The 15,861-nt window shown below is 39.3% G+C and overlaps 2 long non-coding RNA genes across 2 annotated transcripts in view; one reads left to right on the top strand and one right to left on the bottom strand.

The window, feature by feature from the left end:
* LOC139164357 (uncharacterized) overlaps positions 1 to 15,861 on the top strand; it is a 283,996-nt gene that overhangs the window by 252,670 nt on the left and 15,465 nt on the right. The gene's annotated exons all lie outside the window — the stretch shown is intronic.
* Positions 4,219 to 14,761, bottom strand: LOC139164356 (uncharacterized). The gene is made up of 4 exons (XR_011558609.1): positions 14,585 to 14,761; positions 7,867 to 8,049; positions 6,531 to 6,727; positions 4,219 to 4,954 (listed from the first exon to the last, which is right to left on the bottom strand). It is a non-coding gene; the product is annotated as an uncharacterized lncRNA (long non-coding RNA).

Raw genomic sequence — 15,861 nt, 5'->3', positions numbered from 1 at the left:
GCCGCCCTTTCCTTCGCCAGCTGAGGCCTTCTAGTTCAGAGGCCATGAGGGGAATAAATTGCTACCGGTGCGGTAAACAAGGGCACAGAGTGTCTGAGTGCCTGGCACCAGCCCCCCTCTCTCTCCCAAGAGCCAAACCTCACACAATGGCAAGGAGAAGACCTGGAAGACCCTCTGAACCAGGGCATTGGGCTTTTCAAACAACGGAGCTGTTTCCTTCTGAGGATACTCCTGGGGCCGAAGAAGCCATCCCTTCAGGACCCAGCCCCAACTGGAACAAGGAACCAGCTGGAGGAGAAGACCCAATGGTGAGTGAACCCATTCCTCCATTCCCCCTTAAGGTGAAGATTAAAGTAATCACCAGAGGGGAGGAGGGGGAAATAAAGGCCCTGCTAGACACAGAATGCTCCAGATATCTAATCAGCAAAGCAGTAGAGCAAAGATTAAAAACCCAAACCAAACCTTTAGCCAAACCCATCCGGTTCCAACAAGTGAATGGTTCCATCGTAGGTGGAGCGCCGGCCACGCTCCTGACAGAACTAATTGAGTTACAAATAGTTTGACACCGTGAACTCCTGCAGTTCATAGTCACCCCCAAAATGTCAGAAACCATCATCCTGGGTTTGGTTTGGTTGGATGAATGGACCCCCACTTTAAAGTGGGAGGATGGATACTGCAAGCTTTTCCTCCACATAGGGCCTACTCCTCCCACCAAAAATGACAGGAAAAGTCTTTTCCTCAAGAGAGAGCAGATGGGCCCTTAGTAGCAGCAACGATGAAGGAAAGGACGCTGCCAGGTCTCCAAAAGGTACCCCTTGAATACAGAGACTTGGAGAGAGTTTTCAGTGAGGAAGATTGCAATGAATTGCCACCTCACAGACCCACAGACTGTGCAATAGAACTTGAGCCAGGGACAGGTCTCCCAAGACATAGAATGTATGCAATGTCACCAAGGGAAATGGAAGAGCTGAGAAAGTACATAGACACCAACCTAAGAAGGGGATTCATTCAGCCTGCAAATTGCAAGATAGCAGCCCCAGTGTTCCTTTTTTCTCCTAAGGAGAAAAAATATGGGGGCATTCATCTGATAGCAGATTTTTGCAATCTGAATGCGGTGTGTGTTACCCCGTCCCCCTTATGAAGGATCTACTCAATCATCTAGCAAAAGGGAAAATATTCACCAAGCTGGATTTAAGAGAGGCTTATTATCGCATCAGAATAAAGGAAGGGGATAAGAGGAAGACAGCTTTTAACTGCCCATTGGGGAGTTTCCAATTCCGTATCATGCCATTTGGCCTAAAAGGAGCCCCCGTGGTATTCATGCAGAACATCAATGAAATATTATATGCCCACCTTTATGAGGGCGTGCTCATGTATTTAGATGACATTCTTGTCTATAGTCAGAACCTGCCTGACCACGTCAAATTGGTGAGGCAAGTCTTGAAAAAACTTTTGGCCGCTAAGCTCTATGTGAAACTTTCCAAATGCGAATTTCAAAAAACTTCAGTAAACTATGTGGGATATCGCATCTCAACCAAAGGCATAGAGATGGACCCAGCCAAGGTGAAGGCTGTGCTTGACTGGCAAGCTCCTCGCACGCACAAACAACAGCAAAGTTTTTTAGGATTTGCAAACTTCTATCAACAGTTCATTCCAGCTTTCGCTGAAGTTGCTTTGCCCTTAACTGAACTCCTAAAAACCGGGTCCACTCCTACTAAGCCCAAACCTTCTCAGCCAATTAGGTGGACAATGGAATGCCAAAAGGCTTTTAAAGGCCTAAAAAGACTTTTTGCAAAGGAACCAATCCTGCAACATCTGGACCCAACACAAAAGTTTGTGATTCAGTCAAAGGCCAGTGATGTGGCAGTAGCGGCTGTGTTGCTACAAGAGAATGGTGAAGGACAGCTGTTGCCATGTGCATACCTTTCCAAAAAGCTGAATCCCACTGAAAGAAGATGGGCCATATGGGAGAAAGAAGCTTTTGCTATACGAGTGGCGTTGGAGGCGTGGAGACATTTAGAGGTTGGACCAATTCCTTTCGAGGTGTGGGCTGATCATAAGAACCTTGAGGCATTAAAAAAAACCTGAAAGCTTTCTCCTAGGTAAGTACGATGGGTTCAATACTTCAAATGATTTGACTTCACACAGAAGCACATCCTGGCCAGGAAGAATCTTCTTGTGGATGCCTTGTTGTGTAAACCCCAGTATAACAGCCGAAGAGAAGAAGAAATCCACCCTACTGTGCCATGTTCCCCTTCATCTTCAGAACTTACGGAGAAAGCTGCTCCTGTCCACACTTGAGGCCAGATGAGGGGACAATCATCACCCAAAGAAAAGGAGTGGGAAACCAGATTGAAGTCTGCCTTAATGACTCACCAGTGGTTCAACAACCACAAGGAAATCCTGACACTAAGGGAAGGTTTGGCTTGGAAGGGAGCCAAATTATATGTGCCTGTCAGCCTGCAAATAGAAATTCTCCAATGGAGTCATGACTCCAGACTTGGGGTCACTTCGGGTTCCTGAAAACATTGCACCTAGTGCGGAGACAATTCTGGTGGCCTAGGATGAGAGCAGAAGTCGAAGATTATGTGAAAAGTTGTGCCACCTGCACCACCTGGAAACATAGGCCTGGTAAACCCTCAGGGTTATTGCAGCAAGTCGCCACCAGATAACTGTTATCGATTTGTTCTCCAAACAAGCTCATTTCATCACTTGTTCAGGACTGCCCACAGCCAGACATCTGGCAAAGTTATTCTTAAAACACATTTAAAGATTGCATGGAGTTGCCATTAGGATTATATCAGATCGAGGGGTCCAATTCACCGCCAAGTTCGGGAGAGAATTCATCCATACCATTGGTTCCACCTAAGGACTCAGTTATGCATTCCACCCTTCCACAAATGGAGCAGCAGAAAGAGCTAACACCCTAGTGAAACAGTATCTTAGATGTTACGTGGGTTACCAACAAACCAATTGGGCTGAACTACTGCCTTTTGCGGAAGTAGCGTACAACAACTCTGTACACAGCAGTGTGGGACTAACTCCTTTCCAGGTCACCAGTGGACAAGATTTCATTCCCATGCCGGGAGACTCACTATGAAGTGAAAAAGAAATTAGATTCCTGCATTTTCTGAGGCAAACTGCAGTACCTGATTCATTGGAAAGGGTACCTCCAGTCGGAAGCAACCTGGGTTAAGAGCCGGGATGTCAAAGCTGATAGATTAATTAAGTGGTTTCATGAAACTTACCCAACCAAACTGAAATGTCTTCATTGATTTAACTGATACTAAACACCCTATGTGTTTATTCTAATTTTCCAGGAGATGGTTCTTTGCGAAGGGGGGCTACCTGTCAGGCCGAAATCTTCATGTGGAGTTAGAGAGTTCAGCCTGACACAACACAAGGGGGGATGGGAGGGGTAGTGAGTAGTCAGAGGGGAAAGTTACCAGACACAACCAAAGATTCCTTTCTCCAAGCCAAGGTCACCTTTTGTTCTGCCTCAATTGAAGAGAAGAGGAAGTTGATAAGTCCCTGCACACAGACTGGCTCTCGTGATGAACTTGTGGGTGTGGGGGATGTAAGATGAACCTTAACCTAGATGGGATTCTGGGAACTATTCAGAATCGGAATGACGATGGCATAGCCAACATGGTTCTGTTAATAAATCGAGCTCTGATTGAGAGAATTGGACTGGGACTTGGTTTATTTCTCAGATGCTATTTGGAATGCTGACACATATATAGAGAGAGAATTTTTAATTAGCTATATGATATAAGATTAAAATTTAGATAAAAGAGATTTTATTATTCTTTACATTGCTGTAACCTTTTGTAGTAAGATGGTGAGGGAAAAATTTTAATTTAGATTTTTAAGAATTGCTAATATTGTATAAAATTTATAGAAAATTTTACATGGAGAGAGATTAGAGCCTCCATTGAGGGAGTAATGAGGAAAAAAAAGTTTGTATATGATTGATTTTAAGCATTGTTGTGTTTATAAGTATATATTGTTTTACTTTATGGTAGAGAAAAAATAAAAAATCTTATATAAAAATAAATAAATAAGGGATTTGGTAGTCCAAAAATGTACTTTGTTTTGAATGGGTTCTCTTTGTATAGAACAATGAATGATACTATATTGATATCATGACAAATTGTAGTCCATTCAGTGTTAAATAACAGCCTTGGAAGGAATGCAGTTTGGGAAGGCCTGTGCCAATTTTTAAACTTTATCTTAATTTTTAATTACTTATAATTATATAATTTCATATTGTAAGAACAAACAATCAAAAGCAAAGCAAAACAAAAACAAGCATAGAAATTCATCTGGGTGAACCTCCAAAAGATTCCGACCATCATAATAGATTTGGCGACTTCCAGAGCAACATAAGGAGCACCAGTTTCTCCCTGGATCTTGGATTAGACTGTAAATTGAAGTACTAGATGGATGTTTACAAAACATACTACAAATTGTTTGGCAGCAAAAACGATTAATGAATTTTTAATAAAATTGTAAAAGTACTTAACTTCTCTATATGTAAAAACATCAATTTCAATTATCTATTGTTATTGCTATAAGATGGGCTGCTGATTGAATTCTGATTAATCAAATGTTTACAATTATTACATATATAGACAGAAAAAAAATCTTCATTTCTCACTCAAGATGCATTTTTAAAAATATATTTATATGGTTATATTATAATATTTAATCCTTAAATTGAACATCCTTAAAGAGGTTCTATAAACTTGTTTTTAAATGTTATCATTTCCCCAGTAATTTCAGTTGGTAAAATGTCTTTTACAGAGTGGACTTTCACATTTGGATCCACCGTTTATAATGGTATACATTCCAGCTTCATGTGGTCATATTTAAGAGAATGATATATGATTTCAGACATTCATCTTCTGGTTTAAAGGGTGCTGTATATGTCCTGTTGTTCATTAACTTAGATCTGTAAAATAAAATGTGAACAGTAAGTAAGAAATAAATTTGCATCTGTACATTTTATGTAATTATTTTTTAAAATCCATTCATTTGATCTGTAGCAGAAAGCAGCCTGCAATCATTTTAATACATCAATCTACATGGGCAACATGATTCTGAAAGTCAGTATCAGCATTTTTAAAACAAATGGTTAGCGGCTCAGTGCAACAAATTTAATCAGTGAGCACTGTAAAGATTTCAGTAGAAAGTAAGTAATTCTTAGTTTGCATTTACTCTGCCAGGAGTTTGATCCTGACAAGCTCAAGGTTGACCCAGCCCTCCATCTTTCCAAGATTGGTAAAATGAAGTCCAGGATTGTTGGGGACAATGTGTTGATTGTGTAAATTGTTCAGAGAGAGCTGTAAAACACTATGGAGTTGTCTACAAGTCTAAGTGGTTTTTGCTGTTGTTATTATCAACAGTTACTAATTTAGTAACTATTTCAATATCAATGCAATGAAATAAATAAGTAAAATGTATGAGTGTTCATTTGGAACCATTCATTTTGAAGCAACTAAATTTGTTGACTGAAGTAATGAAATGAGTGAAAATGGCCCACTGAGTTTTTACTCATTTCAGCTCCAGCACAGAGAAATCTTCTGATCTTTGTCTTGGCATCTGTCAGGATTCATCAACAGAACAGAAGAGATGAAGTGCTGGCAGATTTAGCATTCTGGCCTCATTTCTCAATATTTTTAAGCATTATACCTGTCCCCATAGTGCTTCTCTCCCATTGCTCTAAACCAGGGTGTCAATCTTAATTTCACTGAGGGCTGCATCAGGCTTGGGTTTGACTTTTGACCACGAATCCCAGCAACCAGTTAGGTCCCACAGAGTTGGCCTTCTCCGGGTCCCGTCGATGAAACAATGTTGTCTGTCGGGACCCAGGGGAAGAGCCTTCTCTGTGGCAGCCACGACCCTCTGGAATCAACTCCCCCCAGAGATTAGGATTGCCCCCACCTTCCTTGCCTTTTGCAAACTCCTCAAAACCCACCTCTGCTGTCAGGCATAGGGAAATTGACTCCCCTGTGCCGTTTCCCATTTTGCGCAAGGTTTGTCTGAGATGTATGATTGTTTTTTACACTCAGGGTTTTAAATTGCTTTCTATTGTTGGATTTGTACCATGTTTTATGTCGTGAGCCGCTCCGAGTCTCTGGAGAGAGGCGGTATACAAATTGAATAAATCTAATCTAATCTAATCTAATCTACTTTAGAATCCATTACATCCACAAATTTAGCTGCCAGACCAGCAATGGGTTGCTCCCAATTCAGCCTGGTTCTTAGAACCGGTAGTGCCGGTGGCAGGAAGCTCTGTCCTCTGCCCACAATGCTTGTACACATGCGCAGAAGTGTTGTGCATGTGTACAAAAACATGTGAACCGGTAGTAATGGGTTTTAGAACCCAGTACTGTGTTAGACCTAGGTCTTTTAAATATTTCAAGTGTTTTTTAATGCATATATATAGATATAGGTCAATAGATATAGATAAGGGAACAAAATGTTAATATTGGTGAATTAAAGTATTTTTCTGAAAATATACATACAGGAGTACAATTCGGATAGTCAAATTCCCCATCCACACAATAAACTGTGAATGCTTTATTTGGATTTGGTTTACAGCCTCCTCTACATGTAAATTGCACTCTATCTCCATCCTCGGAATATATTTTTCCTTCTCTTCTACTATACTTCAGCGTTATATTGCGTTCGCTCATATCTTCTTCACTTGCTGTACAAGCGGCTGTAAAAGGGCACAGATCAGATGACATATAGACTTTATACTGAGGAATTCATTTAATAAAGCAATTAAAGTTTAGGTTAGATATTTTATATTGCAATTGGGTATAACAATTACAGTGTTCTCTTGATTTTCGCGGGTTCGAACTTCGCGGAAAGTCTATACCATGGTTTTTCAAAAATATTAATTAAAAAATACTTTGTGGGTTTTTTCCCTATACCACAGTTTTTCCCACCCAATGATGCATATGTCATCACCAAAGTTTTGTTTGCCTTTAATAAATATTTTTTTTAATAAACGTTAATAAATAAACATGGTGAGTAATAATCTGAATGGTTGCTAAGGGAATGGAAAATTGCAATTAAGGGTTTTAAAGTGTTAAGGGAAGGCTTGTGATACTGTTCATAGCCAAAAATAGTGTATTTACTTCTGCATCTCTACTTAGTGGAAATTCGACTTTCGCGGGCGGTCTCAGAACGCATCCCGCGTGAAAAGTGAGGGAACACTGTACAGATCTATGTAAATGGACTGATGTCATATGTGTAAAAGGAAGAAGAAAAACATTTTAGTCCCCTTCTTCCAAATTTCCTCATATTGAAAATCTGAATTAGAAGACCAAGTTCAGGCAACCTCTCTTACAATGTCACCTTATATGTTATTTTTCAACATTGACTAAACAGGGTAAATGTGATTAAATCAACAGAGTCCGCCTCCATACTTAGTCTATTTTAAAAAACCCCCAATAATTTTAGTTCCTTAGAGATTCAACTAATACTATTATTCAAAAAGAGCTCTAGTGGATTGTTGGGAAACATGGCTTTTTAAACTTTTTGTTCAAGAAATGATTGATTGATTGATTGATTGATTAATTGATTGTTCAATGAATGAATGATTGATTGATTGATTGATTGATTGATTGATTGACTGACTGATTGACTGATGATGGGTATCTTGGGTGAATAAGCCGCAATATAAATGTAATAAATAAATAAATGATGAGGGCATGATGATGATGGTGGTGGTGGAAAGGCCCTATATTCTCACCTGTGAAATACTAAGCAAAAGAAAATCTACATACTACATAGGTACAATATTTCTCTATAAGGAATAAATCTATGAAGACTTATAGATATTACTTATACCTCTACATGTTGGCGTTTGTGACCAATGACCATTTCGACAAGTCACTCTTTGAGACCCTTGTATTGTATAGAAATTTTGGCACTGATATGTTACAGTTTCAGATTGTAAATAGGTTGCTTTGGGTGATTCCATAATGTCTCCATTCTCCATGGGAGGTGGGCGTCCACATCCCCCACCAATATCTATAATACATACAGAATCCATTCAGCAATGCTGCTCATGATTACAAACATTCAAAGTGTTTTCACACAGAGAGACACATTTTAAGCATATTCATAAGAAACTACTCTGTTTTCCCCAAAATAAGCATCCGCTGATAGTAAGTACAATCAGGCTTTTGAGTGCATGGCAATAAGGTCAAGAGCTTATTTCAGGGTTCAAACAAATATAAGACAGGGCCTTAATTTTGGGAAAACATGGTATATTTCAAAATTATACTGTTTCTTATTTTTAAAAACAATATCCTGCAGCTTGATCAAAATGATTATTACTGTTGCCCCTAGTGCTGTCTCTCAACTTTAGAAAATATAGTGCCATTACTTTTTTAATACCTAAAGCCAGATCTGTATTTAAATGAATAGCAATTGCTTTGGGATAATTGACATCTCCCCACAAGGTGTTCTTATTTGAATTACCCATTTTCCATTAATAAATGTTTAAAATCTACACAAATATATTGTGTAGTTGTATGGAATGTTGTGCCATCCATGTCAGTATTGAAGTGATGGGAGGCTTCAACACAATAAAAACAAGAATAGAAAAAAACATTTAAAAATCAATAGAGGTTGACTAAAACTAGGAAACAGTACATAAGCAGTACAGTGGTGGAATCTTCTTTCTTTGTCCTCCAAACACTTACTGTGTAAAATGCTCCATCATGGACCCAAGTCAACTGACTCAGGTTTTTAGGCAAATCTAGAATGCCTAGACAGTGAGGGTGTATCTTATCTCCAGCAGCAAGATTTTCCAGATTGTTGAGGCATGGCAGAGAAAGATCGTTTACTAGATCCTGCTAGCAAATTTTCTTGACCGAGGAGTTCTGCAGCATGTTTCTTTTGTCAGAGTGAGTGACAAAGCCATGAAGGGCTTTAAAAGTGATAACCAACATGTTCAGTGAAGGGCTGCAAAAAAAGTTACTACCACACTGTAGGCATGGCTTCTTTTGTGGGTGTGGCTTGTCATCCATGTTACCAGGTGGGAGTGGCTTGATGATCATATGACCGGGGGTGGCTTAAAGATCATGTGAATGGCTTAAAGGTGGCCAACTTGACGTCACTCACGTCAAGGGTTTGGGTTAGAGTTAGGCTGCCTGGCCTCTCCTCGCCTCAAAGATATACAATTTCCCTATCAATTTACTATTACTGACCATCCAAAATATATTATTTAATTCTATGTATATATGCCACATGTGTGCATACATATCACACACAGGCACACAAAAATATACATTATCTACTATATAAACCTTATGTGTTTGTACACATACACATACATACACACACACACACACAGCTCTTCTAAAATTATACACATTCAACCTCATTTACTGAAATATTAAAAACACACCCAGAGCCCAGAAGGGGAAAAAAAGAAACAAATTCAAAATTTTCTACCGTTTCTGCATACCTGACCATACCCGTAGGCGCCCATCACTGAATGTTGAATTGGACCCGGAAGCATACCAGCAATTAGTTCAACTCATGTAACAGCAATGTTACATGCATCTTTGAGCAGGCATTGTGAGTCTATGAGGACCCACAAGTTGTACACAGGATCTATTTGCGTCAATACAATCCCATCCAGAACTGAAGATTTTAAATTCCCAGATTCAAACAACCATATCAAGATTGTCTTACCAGGATTCAAGCCTGTTGTCCACTATTCAGACATCCACATCATCTAAGGAGGGAACAGACTAATGTCTAAAGGGTCCCAGGGATGCCCCCTTCTGCAGTGATGCATTGATCACCACCTGGAGGACAACATCACAAAGTTTTCACCAGCCAGGGATATAATAGGCAAGCACTTGCACTGATAGCCTTGAGGACCTTGTCTGCTTCTTTAGATCTAACAAAATGAAACTGTTCCCAGATACCTGGGTAAGCCCACTTCCTGGGCATCTCTAATGGACCTGCTTTATGTTTGGCCTTCTACTGAGAATAGATAGAAGCAACTTTTCCTATCAAGTGTTTCACAATTTCCTCCACATGGCTCTGGAGACCCATGTCATCATTCCCATTATATAAGTTGTAATGCAAATAATAGAGATAGTTGAAGGATGGAATGGAAAGGTATGTAACTCAATGCTACTGATATTAGAGTCAAAGGAAAAGTCACAGAAATGCAGTAAATGATGAAGAAAAGTAGCAGTGGGCAAATTTGATGCTATATCAGGAGAAATTTTAAAATGTGCTTTCATTCATAAGTGGTTAGAGTGTTTGATTAGGCCTTGCTACCATGGAGGAAAATAATTGAATTATGAAATAATGGAAAATGTGTGCAGCTTATTACATATGGATATTTAAACTTAAATTGGAAGAAGGTGCTATTGCTTGCATGGAAAAGGAAAGATAGGTGTAGGATGGAATTGAAAGGGTGAATTAAAAGCTATAGGGAGGTTAGTTTATTAATTGTTCCTGGGAATGTGTTGTGGTTAGCTCTGGCCCAGCTCCTGCTCCAAGGACTGTGGAGGTGGATGCGGGGGAAACATCCAAATGTCACAGGCCTATTTTGCTGCTGACAGAGTTGGCCAGTGAATTATCCTCTGAAGAAGGAAGTGTCAGTGGGATGGATGAGGGGGGCTTGGCAGACAGCCCAGGAAGAAGCCAATCCTCCTTATCTTCGTTAGATTCGGATGAGGAAATAATGATAGACCCACGCATGCGTAGAACTATGCATAGGAGAGAACAGCTTCAAAAGTATTACAGAAGATAATTGAGTCCACCTGTGTTTGGGTGGGGTTCAAATAATTAGGGCTGCTGTTAAATTGGCAGCATGCCGCCTCGCAGTGTGGAAGATTATCTGATTGTACTTGTTTGGACCATGACTTGCTGTTTCAGGATTGTGCTCAGAACTCTGTTTGGATTTCAGGACTTTGGGATATAAACCATTGTGAATTTTTACAATGTCTGAAAAACAGTAGCTGTGACGAATTTCACAGTTACTGGTTTATTGCCTGGATGTCTTTCTTGCCTTCGTTATCTTACTATATTCAAGTGTGCTTTGTTTGTACCAGAAATCCCTTTGAAGTTAAAAAGGAAGTTTTGCTGCTCTTTTGTTTGGATAAAGAAACTTTAATTGCATTCTCTCTTGTGTGTGTCTGCTTTGGCTATATTTCCCTTTAATTGAAGGCTTGTGTCATAAGCCGGCTGAACAGAATGTATGTGGGAGAGAAGTTCAAAAACTTAGAAAATGTGACAGTGACCAAATTAGGGAAGTGCAGGATTTTTTGATGGCCCAGGATATAAAATTAATATTATTGTCCTATAGCTGGACAAATCCCCTTCATGGATTACTGCCTTGCCATGGCAAAGGGGCTTGTATAGCTCAATGAAGCATAAACTATGCTGTACAGGGCCACCCAAGATGGACAGGTCATAGCAGAGCTCTGACAAAACATGATCTACTGGAGACGGAAATAGCAATCCACTCCAGTATCTTTGCCATGTAAACCCCATGGACAGTACCAAAAGGCAAAAAGATATGATGCTGGAACAGGTCGGAAGGTAATCAATATGCTATTGGGGAAGAGCAGGGGGCCAGTACTAATAGCATCAGAAAGAGTGAAGCAACTGGGCAAAAGCCGAAAGGACACACAGCTGTGGATGTATCTGATGGTGAAAGGAAAGTCTGATGCTGTAAAGACCTATACTTCATAGGAACCTGTAATGTAAGATCCATGAATCAAGGCAAGCTGTATGTAGTCAAACAAAAGATGAAAAGACTGAACACCAACATCTTAGGAATCAGTGAACTAAAATGGACAGGAATGAGGTAATTTAATTGAGATGACCATCAGGTATATTACTGCGGGCAATAATTCCTCAGAAAGAAATGGAATAGACTTCATAATAAAAAAGTAGGAAAAGTGATAATGGGATACAATCCTAAAAATGACAGAATGATCTCATTTCAAATCCAAGGCAAACAATTCAATATCACAGTAGTCCAAGTCTATGCACCAACCACTGGTGTTGAAGAAGATGATGTTGACCCATTCAGTGAAGCCCTACAGCACATTATAGAATTGAACCAAAAATGATGTCCTTATTATCATGGGGGATTGGAATGCTAAAATAGGAAGCCAGAGATAACCAGAATAACAGGCAATTTTGGCCTTGGAGTACAAATTGAAAAAGGGCACAGGCTGATAGAATTTTGTCAATAGAATATGATGGTCATAGCAAACACTATTTTCCAACAACCCGAGAAATACTCTACACGTGGACATCACCAGATGGTCAACACAGAAATCAGATTGACTATGTTCTCTGTAGAGAACATAGCCAAAGAGTAAGAAGTCAGTTAAAAACAAGACTAGGAGCTGACTGTGGCTCAGATCATGAGCTTCTCATTGCAAAATTTAGGCTTAAATTAAAGAAAGTAGGGGAAAGCACTAGGCCATTTCGCTGTGGTGACTCCCTCGCACCACCTCCCATACTTGGCCAATAAAATTCTATTCTATTCTATTCTATTCTATTCTTCTATTCTATACACCCGGCGTGAGGTTGCCTCTCAGAGCATCTGGGTGCAGAAAGGAAAAAGGGGGTGCTTCGCCCCGGCTGGATCAACTTGGCTTCAGCCAAACCGAGGAGTCACCACAGTTAAGGAAAGGCGCCACAGTTAAGGAAAGGCGCTGGCTACCAAATGAGCAAGTGAGAAAAGACAGGAGCCCTTCAGCATGGAAAGGAAGAGGTAGCAGCAGCAGCAGCCAGCTTTCAGTAAAAGGAGTGGGAGGTTTCCCCCTCTCACCCGTCTGGGTTTCTCTCTCTGGCACAGTGTATGGGAGACAGCCTCGTGTTGGGTGTATGAAAGGTGTGTGCTCCTCCTAGCCGCCTCAGAGTCCCTCTTTTTTTTTAAGCTTTAAAGTTTTGGATTGTTTTGATTACCCTCATCTGACCTTCTTCCTTCGGCAGCAACTGTCCTCTTCCTCTTCTTCTTCCTCCTCCTCCCACCCAAATTTCAAGCTTTTATTTCTTTCCTAATGGGTTTGCACACATTATTTGCTTTTACATTGATTCCTATGGGAAAAATTGCTTCTACTTACAAACTTTTCTACTTATGAACCTGGCCACAGAACAAATTAAGTTGTTAAGTAAAGGTATCACTGTACTTTGATAGAATGAAAAAAAATGGCAAAGCAATAGGCACAATTTACATAGATTTCTGTAAAACCTTTGATTCAGTGGTGCAAAACAAACTACTTCTAAAACTGCAATCTCATGGCAAATCTGGCCCCCTGCACAAATGGATAACTGTGTTTCTGTCAAACAGGCAACCAGTAGTCAAAATATCAAATGCTATATCAAATCCTGTGCCTGTTAACCATGGTGCAGTGTTTTAGGGCCAACACTTTTTATACTTTCCATAAATGACAATCATATTAAAATCATATTTGCAAGCATATTAAAAGCAACTGCATTCTCTTAGCTGATTATGTAAAACTATTCAACACTACTAACATTGCTGCTATCCTTCAAACAGGCCTTGACTATGTGTCAGAATGGTCAAACTGTTAGCAACTACAAATCTCAACCAACAAATGCTCTGTCTTACACATTGGCAAAAAAAAAAAAAGACACAAAATACAGGCTGGATGGAAATGACCTAGTAAGTGACCCTCACTCTGTTAAAGACTTTGGAGTACTTATCTCGAATGATCTAAGTACCAGATCTCAATGTAACAACATTGCAAAAAAAAGCATTAAGAGTTGTTAACCTAATCTTGCATAACTTCTTTTCTGGTAATATTGTACTTTTAACTAGAGCATACAAAACATTTGCTAGACCAATTCTTGACTACAGCATATCTGTCTGGAACCTACATTACATATCGAACATTAATACAATTGAGAATGTCCAGAGATATTTCATGAGAAGAGTCCCCCACTCCTCTGTTTGCAACAGAATATCTTATGCCACCATACTTGAAATTTTGGGCTTAGACAATTTAGAACTACATCCCCTTATGTTTGACCTAAGTTTAGCACATAAAATTATCTGCTACAATGTCCTATCCATCAGTAACTACTTCAGCTTCAACTGCAACAATACACAAGCACACAATAGAAACAAACTTAAGGTAAACTGCTCCAAACTCGATTGCAGATAATAGGACTTAAGCAACAGAGGGATCAATGCCTGGAATAAACTGCCTGACTCTGTGCTTTCTTCCCCAAATCCCTAAATTCTTAACCTTAGACTATCTACTATTGACCTCACCCCATTCTTAAGAGGTCTGGAAGAACCGTGCATAAGCACACCTACCGTCTATTTCCTATGTACTCATAACCATCTCATCTATACATTTACACTTTCACAATTCAACTGGTACATTAAATTTTACAATTATAGCATTTTATACAATATTGGTATATAATATAATATTGAAAAAGTTTGAAAGGACTTTCAAAATAACATGAAAGAGCCAGTGAAATAAAAACAATTTCATTTCCAATTTTAACTTCAGTTCTACATAGTGAAGATCTGTACAAATACCTGTACAACGTGGTAGTTGTTGTTCCCAACGTTTCTTCAAACATGTAATGAAAGAAAATCCAAGAAAAGTATAACCTGTGTTGCATTGATAATACACCTTCTCTTGGGGGAAATACTTCTCCTTTATGTCACCAACAATCTGACCATTTTGAATTTCAGGGGGAGAAGAACATCTTACATCTAAAATAGTAACAAATATGGTTCAGTTAAATGCACTTGGTTTTCCCAAAACAAACTTTTGTAAGCATGCTCTCACTTTAACTTTTTAAACTAAAATTGACAGTACATATCATATGGCATAGAAAATACAAGGGTGGCCCTGCAGGTTCTGTTCCCTTTGAGGTGAGCGGAATGTGAGACTACAGAGAGTGGAACGTCCTCTTCCTCCTTGAAGAAATGAAATTGGGTGCCTTCAATCATTACTATCATGATATCTGATCAGTCTTAGATTAGTGGTAGTGAGTTGTTTGTGTAAATAATTTTCTCTGAAACTCCTTTTGTAGGATTATTGTTAACTCAGAGGGTGGGAGAATCTGTATACAGTCTGTTTTCTAATTTTGTTTGTAAAAGCTAAATAAGAATACAACATTAATACTTAGATGGTATTTATGCATTAGAGCAATTCTAAAATGTTGTATTGAAAACTGGATTATTTTGCAAGAAATTTAAATCCTTCTATGAACTACATACAGAAAAGAAGCTATTAAGTGAATGACCTCTGCATGATGAACTATTCTGGCCTTTTCCCTTCGAATCAGTCTGTTACAAAGCAGCAAAGCAACAGATGCAACTGTGATCCTCTACTCTAGGCTGTGAGGGAAATGGGTTCAATATCCTTTGCTGATGTTTGGAAACCATCAGATCTGGATGAGAGAGAACAGATTAATATAAAGACCACTTAGTCTGTTCTGTTGCTTTACTATTTTTACAGTTGATTGTAATGAGGCTGTTATACTTCGTTTTTATATATATAAGCAGCTAACTGTCTCTAGATTGTGATGGGATAGAAGTGGATTATAAAATGCACCTTTTACCCCTGCAAAAGAGGGTGAAAACATGGTTGCTGTAGTCCCCCAGTACCCACACCTTTTGGTTTCTTCCTCCCAGCAATTTACCTCCTTGCAGCAAGCAGCCCATAGCCTGATTAGCATAAGCCACTGATTATATGCCTTTCAACCCTCAGCTGATTGATTGAAGCTGCAGGCAAACCCATATGTTAAAACGTAAGTGATGGAGGCAAATCACTGTCAGGGAGAGGGAAGGCAGAATTTTATTTC

Source organism: Erythrolamprus reginae, chromosome 3 (assembly GCF_031021105.1).
Source record: "Erythrolamprus reginae isolate rEryReg1 chromosome 3, rEryReg1.hap1, whole genome shotgun sequence".
NCBI lineage: Eukaryota > Metazoa > Chordata > Lepidosauria > Squamata > Dipsadidae > Erythrolamprus > Erythrolamprus reginae.
The sequence above is the reverse complement of the archived record's forward strand: the minus strand, read 5'-3'. Positions and strand labels throughout refer to the sequence as shown.